Source organism: Mirounga angustirostris, unplaced genomic scaffold (genome assembly GCF_029215605.1).
Source record: "Mirounga angustirostris isolate CCGP_5_RB_7025 unplaced genomic scaffold, mMirAng1.0.hap1 SCAF_1, whole genome shotgun sequence".
Classification (NCBI taxonomy): domain Eukaryota; kingdom Metazoa; phylum Chordata; class Mammalia; order Carnivora; family Phocidae; genus Mirounga; species Mirounga angustirostris.
The window spans coordinates 923,862-937,135 of NW_026991709.1; the positions used below are offsets into that span (position 1 = coordinate 923,862).

The 13,274-nt window shown below is 56.0% G+C and overlaps 1 protein-coding gene across 5 annotated transcripts in view; it reads right to left on the bottom strand.

The window, feature by feature from the left end:
* PCBP3 (poly(rC) binding protein 3) overlaps positions 1–13,274 on the bottom strand; it is a 267,570-nt gene that overhangs the window by 53,384 nt on the left and 200,912 nt on the right. The window contains exon 4 of one of the 5 annotated variants that reach the window (XM_064577794.1): positions 9,428–9,521. The exons of 2 other annotated variants lie outside the window; for them this stretch is intronic. The gene's annotated coding sequence lies outside the window, so the exon portion shown is untranslated. Of the gene's footprint in view, positions 1–1,382; positions 1,540–9,427; positions 9,522–13,274 lie in introns of those variants that run through there. 2 more of the 5 variants (XM_064577798.1, XM_045902322.3) reach the window with 2 other exon arrangements.

Consider the following 13,274-nt stretch of genomic DNA (forward strand, 5'->3'; position numbering starts at 1 on the left):
ATCCGAAATTTCCTCCTCTGGGAGGGAGGAAGGGACAGCTTCTCACAACCTCAGGGTCCAGGAGATGTGAAGGGGGGAGAGGCTGGGGGATGGTCCCATGCTTCTGCTGCAGTAGGAGAGCAGGGGACGTCCCTCCTTCCTGCCCTGGCCCTGGTCAGGGACATCACCCAGCCTGTTGCTGGCAGACGTCTGAGACCACAGGGAGAAGCAGGCCTGGGCGAACTGGGCCCAGAGAAGCCAGGAGAATGGCAGAAACACATGCGGCCCACCTAGCCGAGGGGCCTGCGGACTCAGCACTCTGTAGGTGCCAGTCAAGGAACGGCCCCCTTTCCTGATGTCCTGTGACTCAGCCGCTGGAGGCAGAGGGACAGAGCTGTGCTTACGGACTCCGTCCTCCACTTACAAGGATGGCAACACGATGCCGGGACCTGACCTGATTACCGAGGTATCTGTAGTGATGGGGCGTCCCGCCTGGGACACAGCAAGGAGCCAGTCATGTGGCACAGCCCAGGGGTGGAGATGCCCCGTACCAGCCGGGGGGCTCTGGGGACAGAAGACGCTGAGTCGGGATAATCCGGGCGCAGGGCTTAGGAACTTGCTTCGTGACCCGCACCCGCACAGCACCCCTGCCTGTCGTTACCTGCACGGTGGGTCTGCATATCCTGAATTTCAGGGCCCCTGGTAAGTAGGCCCCCTCTGAGCGTGCCCAGTGATACAGCGAGAGGCCAGCAAGGAGGGGCCACCACACTGTGAATGGGCACACAAGACCCAGAATAATCTACAAATAACTTCAAGAAAGGGTGGGTGAGTTTAAGGGGGTTTTCAAAAAAAAGATACCATTTACAAGAACATAAAATCAGTTAGGATAAATCTAACAAAAGGTGTGTGAAACCTTTTTGTAGAAATCTATAAAATATTACTAACAGAAATTAAAGAAGACCTAATAGACTAAACAAAAATTAAAGAAGATATAATAGACTCAAACACTTAATAAAGATGTTAATTCTCCCCAAATTGATCTGCAGATTCAATTTTATAGACAAGCTTGTTTCAAAATGTCTGTGAAAAATTCATCAGGCCAAGAGCAGCCAAGGCTTTCCCTAAGAAAAAGGACGAAGGGAAAAGTCCTATTTACGAGAAAGTACTTCAGCCCATGTGCTGGGGGCACAGGAGGAGACTAGCAGGCTGCCAGGACACAAGAGTCTGGACGCACGGACACTCGGGGAGCAGAGCGCAGGGCTCCCAACACACAAGCCCAGTGCATAGCACTGCGAGGGGAAAATGAGACCGGAGCCCCACCCCCAAATAAACTCCGGGCGCAGGGGCCCTCAAAGAGAAGACTGCGTAGGACACCATGAGCGGACAGAAGGACAGGGGCTTACGAGACACGGAGAGCTTCCGTGGTAACACACGGGCTGACAGGATGTCAGAATCACGGTTTGTCAACCGACCGGAGAGAGGACAGTGGCCCAGAACTGGGCAGAAGATCTCTGCAGCTCATGTACTCGCTCGGGGCTCCCATCTGGAAAACACTTCCACGCTGCTCCCGGAAACGTAGGCGGAGCCCAAACGGCAGCAGCTGCGCCCGACGGCAGTGGGTGTCATCAGCGGGGTGAGCGAAGCACAGACTGCAGTCACAGTGCGACACCGGCCGGCACAAACTCCAACACGAGCCGGACCCTACTTCCCGGAGCTGGTGAGCGCAAGGCCGCTGGGGGCTGAGCCACTGCCCCCCCCCCCCACCCCCGTTTACACCAGCACACTCAGTGCACAAGCTGGTCCCACCCGGGAGGGGCGCCACGTGCCTTTGATCAGCTAGAAATTCTAATATTGTGATCAAATATTAACAAATAGGATCAGCAACATAAGAAGACTAACAGTACACAATACCTGAATGAGGTTTATTTTTGAAATGTATGTAACTTAGCAGCAGGAATTCCGTTCCCAACGTAAAACAAGGAGGGCTCCGTAACCACACAAACAGTAACAGTACCCAACACTGACCCCGAGTCTCCCGGGTGCAAGTACAGTCCTCCCCCAAGCCCTGCAGGGAAGGCGCATCTCTAGGCCAGGGCGGCGGGCGGGGGTCAAGGGAGGAGCCTGCAGCTCACAGCTGGGGAGTGGGAAACAGAGCCCAGGGGCGCCCAGCTCTGCACGTGCTGCTTGTCCCCAGGTGCTGCAAAGGCCAGCAACAAAGCCCCACAGCCGCCGCGACGAGGGGAAAGAGGGACAGGAGAAACACCTCCGGTAAAGAGCACTTATCCCCCCAAAATTCAAGTCTGTGTCCTCATGACCATTTTTTACTGGGGAGGAGGCAGAGCACAGAGCTCCTAATTCTAGCTTTTATTATAACAAAGTGGTCACTTATACCAAGAAAACTGTGAGAACCTGGGAAGAATTTTAGATAAATACAACAAAAGAAAGGGTGCGCCAGGGACCATCCTCTTCTGTCAGGTCTGAGGCTCTGAGGACGGGAGGAGCCGGTCCTGCACATCACTGTCTCCCACAGAATCCCAGTGTGAGGAGAGGTCACCGTGCGGCCCTGGAGGGTCCGTCGGGGTGGCGGCGCCCCTCATCCTTCTGAGCCTGGCTAGGGTCAGGGACCCCTCGCTCACTCTGGAGCCCTGCCCTGGGATGCAGGGGTGAGGCAGCCGCTGGCAGGGAGGGCAGGGGAAGCACCCATAAGGGCACCAGAGCAAACCCCAGAGGAGGAGCTCAGAGCCCCCTTGGCCCTCAGGCCCCCCAGAGAGGAGGTTCTTATTACCTGAGGGGGCCCAGAGTGCAGAAGGGGCGTGCAGCCGGCCCAGCCCAGTGTTGGCCACCGCTCTGCCCAGGGCCACCCAGAGCCCCCTTCCTCAGTAGGTGTGTTTGTGGGGTGCACAGTGAAGGGTTCCCCTTATCGTGAGGGCCAGCAGCCCTTCCCTAAGAGGACTTAGGGTCACCTCAGCCCCCAGGATATGAGAGCTCATGGGCACAGAGATGTGACAGCACTGAAAACAGGATCACCAACCCTACGGCACGCGGATGGGACACAGAGGCCAGAGGCAGCGAGTGGCTTGCCCTCAGTCACAGGTGTGCAGCAGGAGGGCCCGGGGCCTGGGGGACCAGCCTTGTCACCTCAGGGCCCAGAATCGTGCAGCCAGATGACGGCTGTCCCCGGCCCAGCCAGTCCTTATGCGGCTGCCGTGCAACAGGCAGCGAGTCTGTGGGGCCTGGCCGGGCCCCCGCTCCCCGGCGCTAGCCCGGAGTTCCCCACAGCCGTGCTGGCAGGCCTCCTGGACACGGACTGACGCCGTTGGAGGATTCTTCCAACAGCACAGGCAAAACCATAGATTACTCTCAACTATGTGGAAAAATAAGCTAAAATTAGTTGAGTAGGTCATTTCTTTCAATGTCTTTTTTTTAAAGATTTAAAAAAAATTATTAATGAGAGAAAGAGAGAAGGGAGTGTGTACATAAGCAGGGGGAGCGGGAGAGGGAGAAGCAGGCTCCCCGCTGAGCAGGAAACTCAATGTGGGGCTCGATCCCAGGACCCCGGGATCATGACTTGAGCCGAAGGCAGATGCTTCACTGACTGAGCCATCCAGGCACCCCATCGTCTTAATATTTTAATAACATAATTACAATGCGACAAGTGACATCTGCTAAAAAGAAAATAATTTTCAAAAAAAGATATAAGTGAAAGCAACTAAAACCATTAAGACCCTTCCCAAATGAAGGGAAGGAAAATTGGGGTAAAGAGGAAGACAACACACGTCGGTACAGGAATGAACCACGACAGGGGGAAGCCGGCGGCGCGAGGACATGAGGCGCTGAGAGCAGACAAGCTCCGCAGGATGAAGGAGGCCACGGCACAGAACTAAACATTAAACACGAGGAAAAAGCAAGGAAGGAAAGGAAGGAAAAACCTTCCCACTGGGGAGGTGCTTTTTCGGGGAAAAAGCAAAGCAAATTAGATAAACAACAAGAAAGACAAAAAATTCAAGTTTAAAGTATGACTAAAACCTACAGAAAACCAGATTAAAAGCCTATGGACACCGTGACCTGGACCCTGAGCCCGGCAGCGCTGACCTGACAGCGTCTCTGATGAAGCCGCGGGACGCGCATGCGAGGTGCAGCTGTGGACACGGCGTGCAAGCTCTGCGGAGCGTACGCGCTCACACCATGGTCTGGCCACCGGAGCCCCCAGCCCGTGTCCCCTGCCGGGTGAGATGCTGCCCACGGCAGAGGGCCCCCTGAGTGTCCGGGGAGGAACCTGGAGGGCAGGAGGGGGACGGGTCAGGAGACGGCAAGGGGGCGCCTGCCCCCACGGGCTCCTCGCTCTACTGAGGGGTCTGCACCTGGAAGCGTGTCCCACGTGGTGGGAGCCGACCGAGGGTCACGCGGGAGGGAGCCCGAGGCACGGCCTGATCGCTGGGGCGGTCCCCTCCCTCTGCCAGACTCACCCTGGGCGGGGGGAACAGCTGCAATGCCCCCTGGGCACCTGAGTGGTCGTGGCCTGGTGTAGGGGCCGGGGCGGCCTCAGCAGTGGAAGGGGGGGCTGTGAGGCCACAACCTCCCGAGTCACTGACCTCACTGACCACGGGCACCCCTTCCCCCAGCTGATGCTCCTGATGAGCTCTAATCCTCTGACTTCAATCCCTGACGGCCCCTTAATCCTGCAAACCTGCAGCAGCCTGCGGCTTTGACTGTTTATCATTTCAGGGTGTGTCAGAGAAAGATGGGCACACGGGCGACCTCTGCCCTTTCCCCCTTGTCAACACTCAAGGGCAGATTTATGAATCCGTGCACAGGTAAACCTGACGGAGCAAGCGGAGCGGGCCGCCCAGAGTCTCGGGTCTGTGTCCCACGAGCTCGGAAGCAGGGACTCTGCTAGAGCAGAGCCTGTCACCTGATGCAGGGGAGGTTCTGAGCTGGCCGACAGGGCTGACCCGGCCCCCACGGGCCCCCTGGCAGGACACACGGCCCCAGCTTCCTTCCCGCTCAGCCACGGTCTCTGCACACCTGGGGGTCAGGGGACGGGGAGGGGGAGGGGGCGCTGGTGTTGCCCGGGACAGGTCAGCAGGAATGCCTCCCAGCCCTGCGTCCTCCCTCCTCCCCCCACCCAGCCTGAGGGAGGAGCTCAGGAACAGACACGAAGGTCAAAGATACACATCTCTCAGTCACCAGGGCCAGTGGCTTTTTAAAGATTTGATTATAAAGCAGCAGACCTCTTTTCAAAACCAGTAAAAAGAACAAAATAAGAAGGCAAACAAGCAGAGCTGGTCCAGGTAAGGTGTGAGTGGGCATGAGAGAACAGGCCCCAGGGGCTCGGAGACAGGCAGACGGGGAAACAGAGCACCCTGAACACCCCACCCACCGAGGGGGACGCTCTCACCTGACCCTCCCCTTAGCATTTGCATTCACACACTGCCTTTTTGTTGTGCGTAAATCTCACACGATGTGTGCCCTGTGACTGGGTGTAATTCACAGGCATGAAAAGGCACAGCTTGATTTTCACACGTTGCACTCACCCATCTGACCAGCAGTTCTCGGCACGGAACATTCCAGACCTGCAGAGAGGTGCCTCTGGCCCAGTGCTGCGACCCCACCAGCCCACCCAGCCCTGCTGGCTGCCGACCCCGCGGTGCCTGCCCTGTTCTGCAACCCCAACAATCCCCACGCTCTTGTGTGCGGCGTCCCTCACACAGAGCCATGTTCCCGAGAGCCGTCCGTGTGCTGTGAGCGGCAGTCGGGTTCTCTCTGGGACTCCGGGCGTGAACATGGGCACTTGTGCTGGCCCTTCTCCAGTTTGGGGCTGAGGAACAAAGTCGGTGCATGGTGCACACGTCTGTGTGGAGACACGGGCCCTGCCGGGGGCCTGGCCATCCTCCCCCAAGGTCTCCATGCAGGACAGTCCACTCACTTTCCCAGCTTCACAGCTCCCGCCGTCCTGACAGCAGGCACCTCCTCAACACTGCGCACACCTCTGCAGGGAGACGGACTCCTGGAGGGAAAGCTGCGGGGTCTGTCTGCATAGACGCCTGCCTGGTGCGGCCGGCGCAGACCTCACTGCCCTCCAGGCGGGCCTCCTGGGGACGCTGCCATCCCAGGCGCTCAGCGTGGGCCCGGTCTGCGTTTCATAAGAACTGCATGGTCACTGCTCGGCGGCTGCTGCTCCCATCCTGAGCGATCACCTTTACTGAGCCGCTCCTGGGCCCTGGCCGGCCGTTCCGCGCAGGTGTGTGAGCTTGGTCCCTCCGTCGGCGCCTAACGCGATGTGTGCCTTGCTGAGGATGCCCTTCCCCAGAAAAGACTGTTTTAAAAAGCCCGACATGCATTTTCTATGAATCTTCTGTAGTTTTGTTACCTTTAGCTTGTTACTCCCTCTCAACTACACTTGTGCTGGGTGTCAGGTAAAGTCTAAATTTGGTGTTTTTTAAATAGCTACCCAATTAACCCAACAGCATTTATTGACTAGTCTACCCATTCCTTTTGATTCAAATGCCACTTTCACTAAAACAAAGCAAGCCCACCTCCCTGCAGCTCTGTCCCCCACCCGGGAATTCCATCTCCCGCACCCAGTAGTATGCTTTTTACACAGACGCGTCTTCTTTTCCCTTCTGGGTTCTGGATGTTTTTAATGCTGCCCCTCCCCCCCCACACCCGCTCGCGTGGGGGCTGCCTGCTCAGGGGAGGGGCCCCAGGCCGGGAGAGGATGTGCACGGCTGGCTTAGGAGCTGGCGGTCCCGTCTCTCTGGGGCTCGTCCCCTGCCCACAGCCAGCACCCCAGAGATGCTGGACAGCACAGTGGCTCCTGGGGTCCCCTGGCCAGCCAGCAGACTGCCCAAGCTCACCCCCTTCCCAGGCGAGGGTCCCTTCTTTCCTGCTTTTCCAGGGGTCTCTGCTCAGCAGCGGGGCAGATGGAGCACTGCTGGGTAGGGGGGTCTGCTGCACAGCAAAGGCAGAGGCAGGACAGGCTGTAAGACTCCAGCACGGGAAGGCCTGACCTGCACACCAGGGTCGCCCACCATATAAAACACGGAACCACACCGAGGGGCTCCCCACAGGTGGGTCTGGTTCCCATCTGACCCGACAGATCACTGGACCCCTGTGCTCTGGAGCCTGACTCGTGCTCAGCTAGGACACGGTCGCCTCTGATCTGGCTGCATCCACAGACCACACGCTCACTGCCGGGTCGTGTGTGACCACCATCCACACGTTCGCTCCTGTGTGGTCGGCCCCGGTGGCTCCCACACCTACATGGACGTCAGCATCACCGGAAGGTTTGACAAATCACTGACCGGGCTCACCCAGGGTTCTGACAGGTGGCCGGGGGTAACTGAGAACCTGCCTCTCCCAGAGAGTTCTCGGGTGATGGTGATGGCGGTCTACGACCCTCTCTGAGAACCACTGACCTGCACGCAGCCGGTGCTCAGGGAGAAGGCAACCCAGGGCTCTCCCAACAGGCACCCACACACACCAGCTCTGCCCATGCCCCGACCTCAGCCAGAATGAAGATGTCTTTCAGAGGCTCCAGCTGTGGGGCGTGCAGGACCCCAAATCTTCCTGAGGCTTCCTTGCTTCTTGGTGGTGGGCGTCTGCCTTCTTAGGCAGAGCCGGGGCCTCACAGAGACGGCACACGCCCCGGGCAAGCCAAGCACGGCAGGCCAGCCAGCCAGGCCCAACACCAGCGTGGCCCTTTCAGTTCCCAGGTGAGTCAATGCCAAAGCGCTGAGTGTGCTGTTCAGAGACATCCCCTTGCCCGCTGTGTGTTCTCTGCCCGGGTGGGCAGGAAAGAGAAGGCCGTGTACAGTGCGGGACTTCGGGGACGAGTTCAGAGCTCCACACCCTCTTGCGTTGTGTTAGGACACTCTTTTGAGAAGTACGAAGGGATGTAGCCATTGCCTCTGCAATGTTATACCTATGCTATTTCTGGGGAAAAAAAATTATCTACTCCTCCGGTAAGTAAGGGAAAATAAACATCCCATAACACTTGACGGAATGCTGGTTTTATTTCTCGAGACAACAGTTCTCATTTTCCCCCAACGGCAACAAACTGAGGGGGGGTTTATGATTGTATAATTTCACATGAACACACATGCTTGTCATTCTCGCATGTCTTAGTCTTGCTCGCACCCAGGATGACCGTATGTGCACGTTATCCTGGCCTTGGGGATGCACGCTAGGCAAGGTAGGAAAACGAGCTGTTAAACACGGCACCGAAGTATGTGCGGCTTTCCACAGACATAACAGAAGCGTTTATAACCACAAATAATAACAACTTTGGAATTTTCTGCCCTATCTTAATGAAAAAGCAAAAAAACCTCTCTTTCTTCCAGACGGTAAAATGGATAAGAGCCTTTTAGAAATATTACATGCGATTCGCTCAGAGGCTGCAGGTGGAAGGAGATGGGGAGCACCCTTCTTTTGCTACCATGGGTACAACTGCTGTTTTACATCTAAAACGTCAAGTAATTCGTAATCCACATGTGTTTACACCTACTTCTGTGAACATAGCCATGGGCCCGTGTTTCTTGGAAAGCTACTTAAAATACAAATTTTAAATATTTTATCTCAGAAAGGCAAAAAGCTTTTCTTCTGTAGAACATCCTCCAATCAAATACCATTATGACTTCGCTTCTGGAAGACTATTCTGGAGGCACCCTCCCCCGGCACACCCAGAGAGGAGCGCCTCTTTGTCTAAATACAGCACCAGTGGTGCCCATCATACAAACATTGCAAACATTTTATAGCCCATTCATTACCTGCCAGAACAGGTCTGTCAGAAGGATCCTGAGCTAACGGGTATCTTAGTTCATTTATGGGACAGCAAAATCAATCAGTCAATCAATGTTTGTTATTTATACACATTCCGCATCTGCTTGGTCATGGAGGAATCACATTTGCTGGTCTTCCCATACGTAAGAGAACCATGTTATTTCTCAGTAGAAGTAACAAGCTCCGATAGTGCAAATACCATATGTGTATTAACCTGGCTCTGATACGTGGATTCCACGGGGCTTCTGTACCAATGGAAGCCAGGAGCTCACCTGTTCGGCGCAGAGGCTGACGACCCACACAAAGGCGCTGGCCGCACTGAGAGCACAGGGCCCCGGACCGCGGGGTGGCCAGTGTGTCTTAGGGGGAGACCTGTTCCCACCCCTCCCCCCAGTGTCACCAATGGACAGCTGTAAGACTGCACTCTCACTTTTCTACACATTAACACTTTAACATGAGCGTGGTAACAGTTGACTGTGATCCCTACAAAGGAGCCATATTAAAATAGAACCTAATGTGAGGCTCTTCCTCTGAATGTCACAGGGAAAGTGCTGTGCCTGCCGCAGCAGGCCCTGCTAACAGCTCCCGAGGACCTGTGTGCACCCTGCTCGACACACAGCCTGTTCTCCTGACCAGAGCAGCCTCCCCCAGCCCCAGTACCCCTTACCTCAGAACAAAGCGGCTCTGGGAGGTCGGGAAGGGCTGGCTGGATGCGGCTATCAGACAGATGGCCACCCTCCTTGTCTAGAGAAGATGAAATGCTAAAGGAGAAAAATCAGAGTGGGTTTTGTCCTAACCAAAGGAGGCTACAAATCCCATTGGCCTCAGGTTGGAAACCTCGTGACATGGGACCGGGCACATGTGACCTACTTTTCGCCCAACTCCCCTCATTCCGTTGGAGGGGTGCACCCGGCACGGATGTGCTGTCATTTCAATGACTCCTTCCCCCAAACAGGGGCCAGCGCACACATGGGCATGCCTGCAGGACACAGGCTACGGCAGCTCAGCCCTCGGAAAGGAAAGTGCGGGTGGGCCCCAGTGATGGAAACGCAGCTCCTAGGGCCGGAGCGGTCACTGCTGCTGGCAGCGGTCTGTGCGGCCGGGCCTCACACAAAGCTGGTCCTGTTGATGTACTTGGTCCTGAAGCTGCAGGATGAGGCGCTTGTAGCAGCACCAATTGCAAATTCTCTCCTTTCCTTTTTTTTTTTTGGCGATCTAGAGCTGCTAGGTCCAGGCCTAGAAGCAAACCGCATACTTAAGCTTAGAAACGCGTGAGCACTGTGTGTCCTTGACAGCCATCCCGATGCAGGGCTCTGGTGTGGGCAGTGCTGACCGGAGGGCTGACGGGGCCCCGTGAGAGGTGGTGGGAAAGGCACGTCTGCCACCGAGCAGGAGAAAGTCGCCCTCAGTCCACCTTCTACTTGGCACCGTTAGCTCACCAGCTCACATGAAATCAGATGCAGACAAACGATAAAACCCATAACAGGCAGAGGCGGAAACGTGGATGCAGAGAAGAATCGCTGCCCGTGAGGACAGGCTCTGGCTTTCTGGAGTCAGCAAAGGGGCACAGAAAGTGGGGGCATGCAGGCCCTACTGACCAAAGTCAGCCTGGTTGTTCATTACAGGAAAAAATCTAAAATAGCACAAATACTGGATGCTCATTACAGAAAAAAAAAGTGCATTTATGCAAAAAATAACCTGTAATATCATGACTCAGAAAGACCACCAGTGATAGTGGGGTATTTTGAGGTCCACCTAGTCAGACTAAGAGGTGTGTGTCATTATATTTTTTAACAAAACTAGGACCAAACCGCCCACATTTGTCCTGTTTTTCTCATTTAACATTACTTATGAAATATTTTTCTATGTAAACATATTTAAATCTACATAACAATGATCAAATTCTCCATGGTATTTTTCTATTCTTATGCATAAAATTTTATGCATTTTTATGTAGAAAAATGTAACCAATCTGTAATGCTTGTATTTCCAGATTTTTGATTTGTTATATATGTTTTAAAGATTTTATTTATTTGAGAGAGAGAGCATGAGCCAGGGGAGGGGGCAGAGGGAGAGGGAGAAGAGCAGGCTCCCCGCTGAGCAGGGGGCCCGATGCAGGACTCGATCCCAGGACCCCGGGATCATGACCTGAGCCGAAGGCAGACGCTTTACTGACGGAGCCAGCCAGGCGCCCTGAGTGGTTATATCAAAGAATGTTTCCACAGTCCTCTTTGGGTGGACCTCTTCCTGCCCCTCTCTTGTTCCCTCAGAGCACATATTTACAGATATCATTCCTGGGTGGAAGGATACACGTGCTTGAAGCTCGGCACAAAGTGACAAACTGGCTCAGTCAGTGACACTGCGTGGTGAGGGCTGCTCCCTGGGCGCCCCGCAGCCTGGGCAGCTCTGTCCTCAGTGCCCGACTGAGCCCTGAGTCCCGGGGACGTCAGCCGCTAGTGGCCAAGCAAGCAGGAGGGTGCTGCGAGCCGGCCCGCAGACAGCCCTGCCGTGTGTCTGGCCCCGGCGGCTACTTCCCACCTTGCAGCAGGTGTCTGTGGAGGATCCGCAGGGAGGCGAGGGAAGGAGCAGCAGGCTTGCTCCGGGTCACAGAGCTCGGGCCATGGAAACCCGGCCCTTGCCCACGGGGCGGCCGACAGCACCAAGTGCAGCTGAGGGCCTGGGGAGGACCGGACGCTGGCCGCTGGGTCTGGCCAGCACAGGCCTCGGCCCTCGACAGGCAGGTCTGGTGCAAGGTAAGCAAGTGGTGACAGCGGGGCTAGCCGTCCAGGGGGTCACCACAAGCAGATGAACTGCCCGGGGCACGCCAGCCTGTTCTGTGCAGGTGGGAAGCAGAGAGAGCCTAGACGGAAAGGAAGTGGTACGAAGGAGGGACATGAAGGACCAGAGTCACAAGCCAAAGGGTAGTGGCTGCGGGTGTGGGGCCACATAAGAGAAGAGGGGGTGCAGCCCGGAGGTCCAGAGAAATCAAGGGACGGGGGCACCCCGGGTGTCAGGGGCAGCCAAGAGAAACCAGGCCAGGTGAGAACTGAGGATGTGACCTTGGGCAGGTTCAGGGTAGAGGGCGCATTGCAAATGGGGTGGGGGGATCCCCTCCTGCAAGCACCACACCACCCAGGGGTTGGCCAGCTGGGGGCACTCAGGGGCTTCAGGGTCATCGGGATGCGGGTCAGGCTCAGTGGCCAGTCACCTCCTGGATGGCTGTGGGTTTCCTGTTCTCATGGGTTCCACCATTGCTTCTGCAGCCATGTCCCATGCCCGACATGGGGTTAGATGCCCAGACCATTGAGCACATGGGTACCTGGCAAATGCAGCCAGGAAGAGGGCAGGCTGACGAGCAGTGCAGGGCTCCCCAGCAGGCATCCGCCTGGACTGGAAAAGAGGCAGAAAGCCCTGTGTGGGGTCCCCTCGGCTCCCAGCTTTGGTGAGCCGCAGCCGGGCCTGGGCTCCAGGGGGGCCTGAAGAACCCCGGTCAGCCCTGGCTCTGGTTTACATAGCTGGCCTCACTCTCGACCACAGCCTGGGACACGCCAGTCATGACAAAGGAGCCTTCCCATTTGGCTCCCATCCAAATCCAGCAGAGTTCAAGTCCACTGTGACCAGTCATGGACATTCAGCCCAAACAGACACCTGGAAGTTGAGATGGTTTTAACCATCCTCAATGGGAAGAACAAAGACAAGAGCAAAACAACACAGGCCACAGGCTTACGGAACTGGGTCAAGCACCACAGGATTAAAATGTTGAGCTGCAATTAACAAACAAACAAACCCAGACAGACAATATGCCGGCAGAAGAGAAGCTGCTCCTGAGAACAATGAAAACATCTGGAAAGGCAGTGAGGAGCCCAGTGTCCCTTATTATTAAGTTCTGTGACTTTTAAAAGATGCACGTTTCTTTGACAGCCACCTGGGGGGTATGTTAACTCAGAACCTATATAGTATTTGTGTTGTGAATCTGGATTGATGAACTACACGGCTTAAACGTTCTCAGTGGCTACCTTCGTGTCTCCGGGTGAGTAAAGCACCCTAGAATGTATTCTCAAGGCCTGAGCAAAGCCTGTGCAACATAAAGACACAGATGAGTAAACTACAACCGGCCTGGGAATGAGCAAGGCGTGTGCGCCATGGAAGGAACTCAAGGTCTCAATCTGAGGCCAGAGGAAGTGGGTTCTGCAGGCTCGGGGAGAGAGTCTGGACCTCAGGGTCCAGGAGCTCACAGAACACACACGCTCTGCACACGTGCACCCCCCCCGCTCTGCACACGTGCACCCCCACACACACTGCACACGTGCACACCCCCCCGCTCTGCACACGTGCACCCCCCCCACGCTATACACACGTGCACCCCCCCACACTCTGCACACGTGCACCCCCCCCGCTCTGCACACGTGCATACCCCCACACTCTGCACACCCACCCCACACTGCACACGTGCACCCCCCCACGCTCTGCACACGTACACACCCCCCCGCTCTGTACACGTGCACACCCCCCAT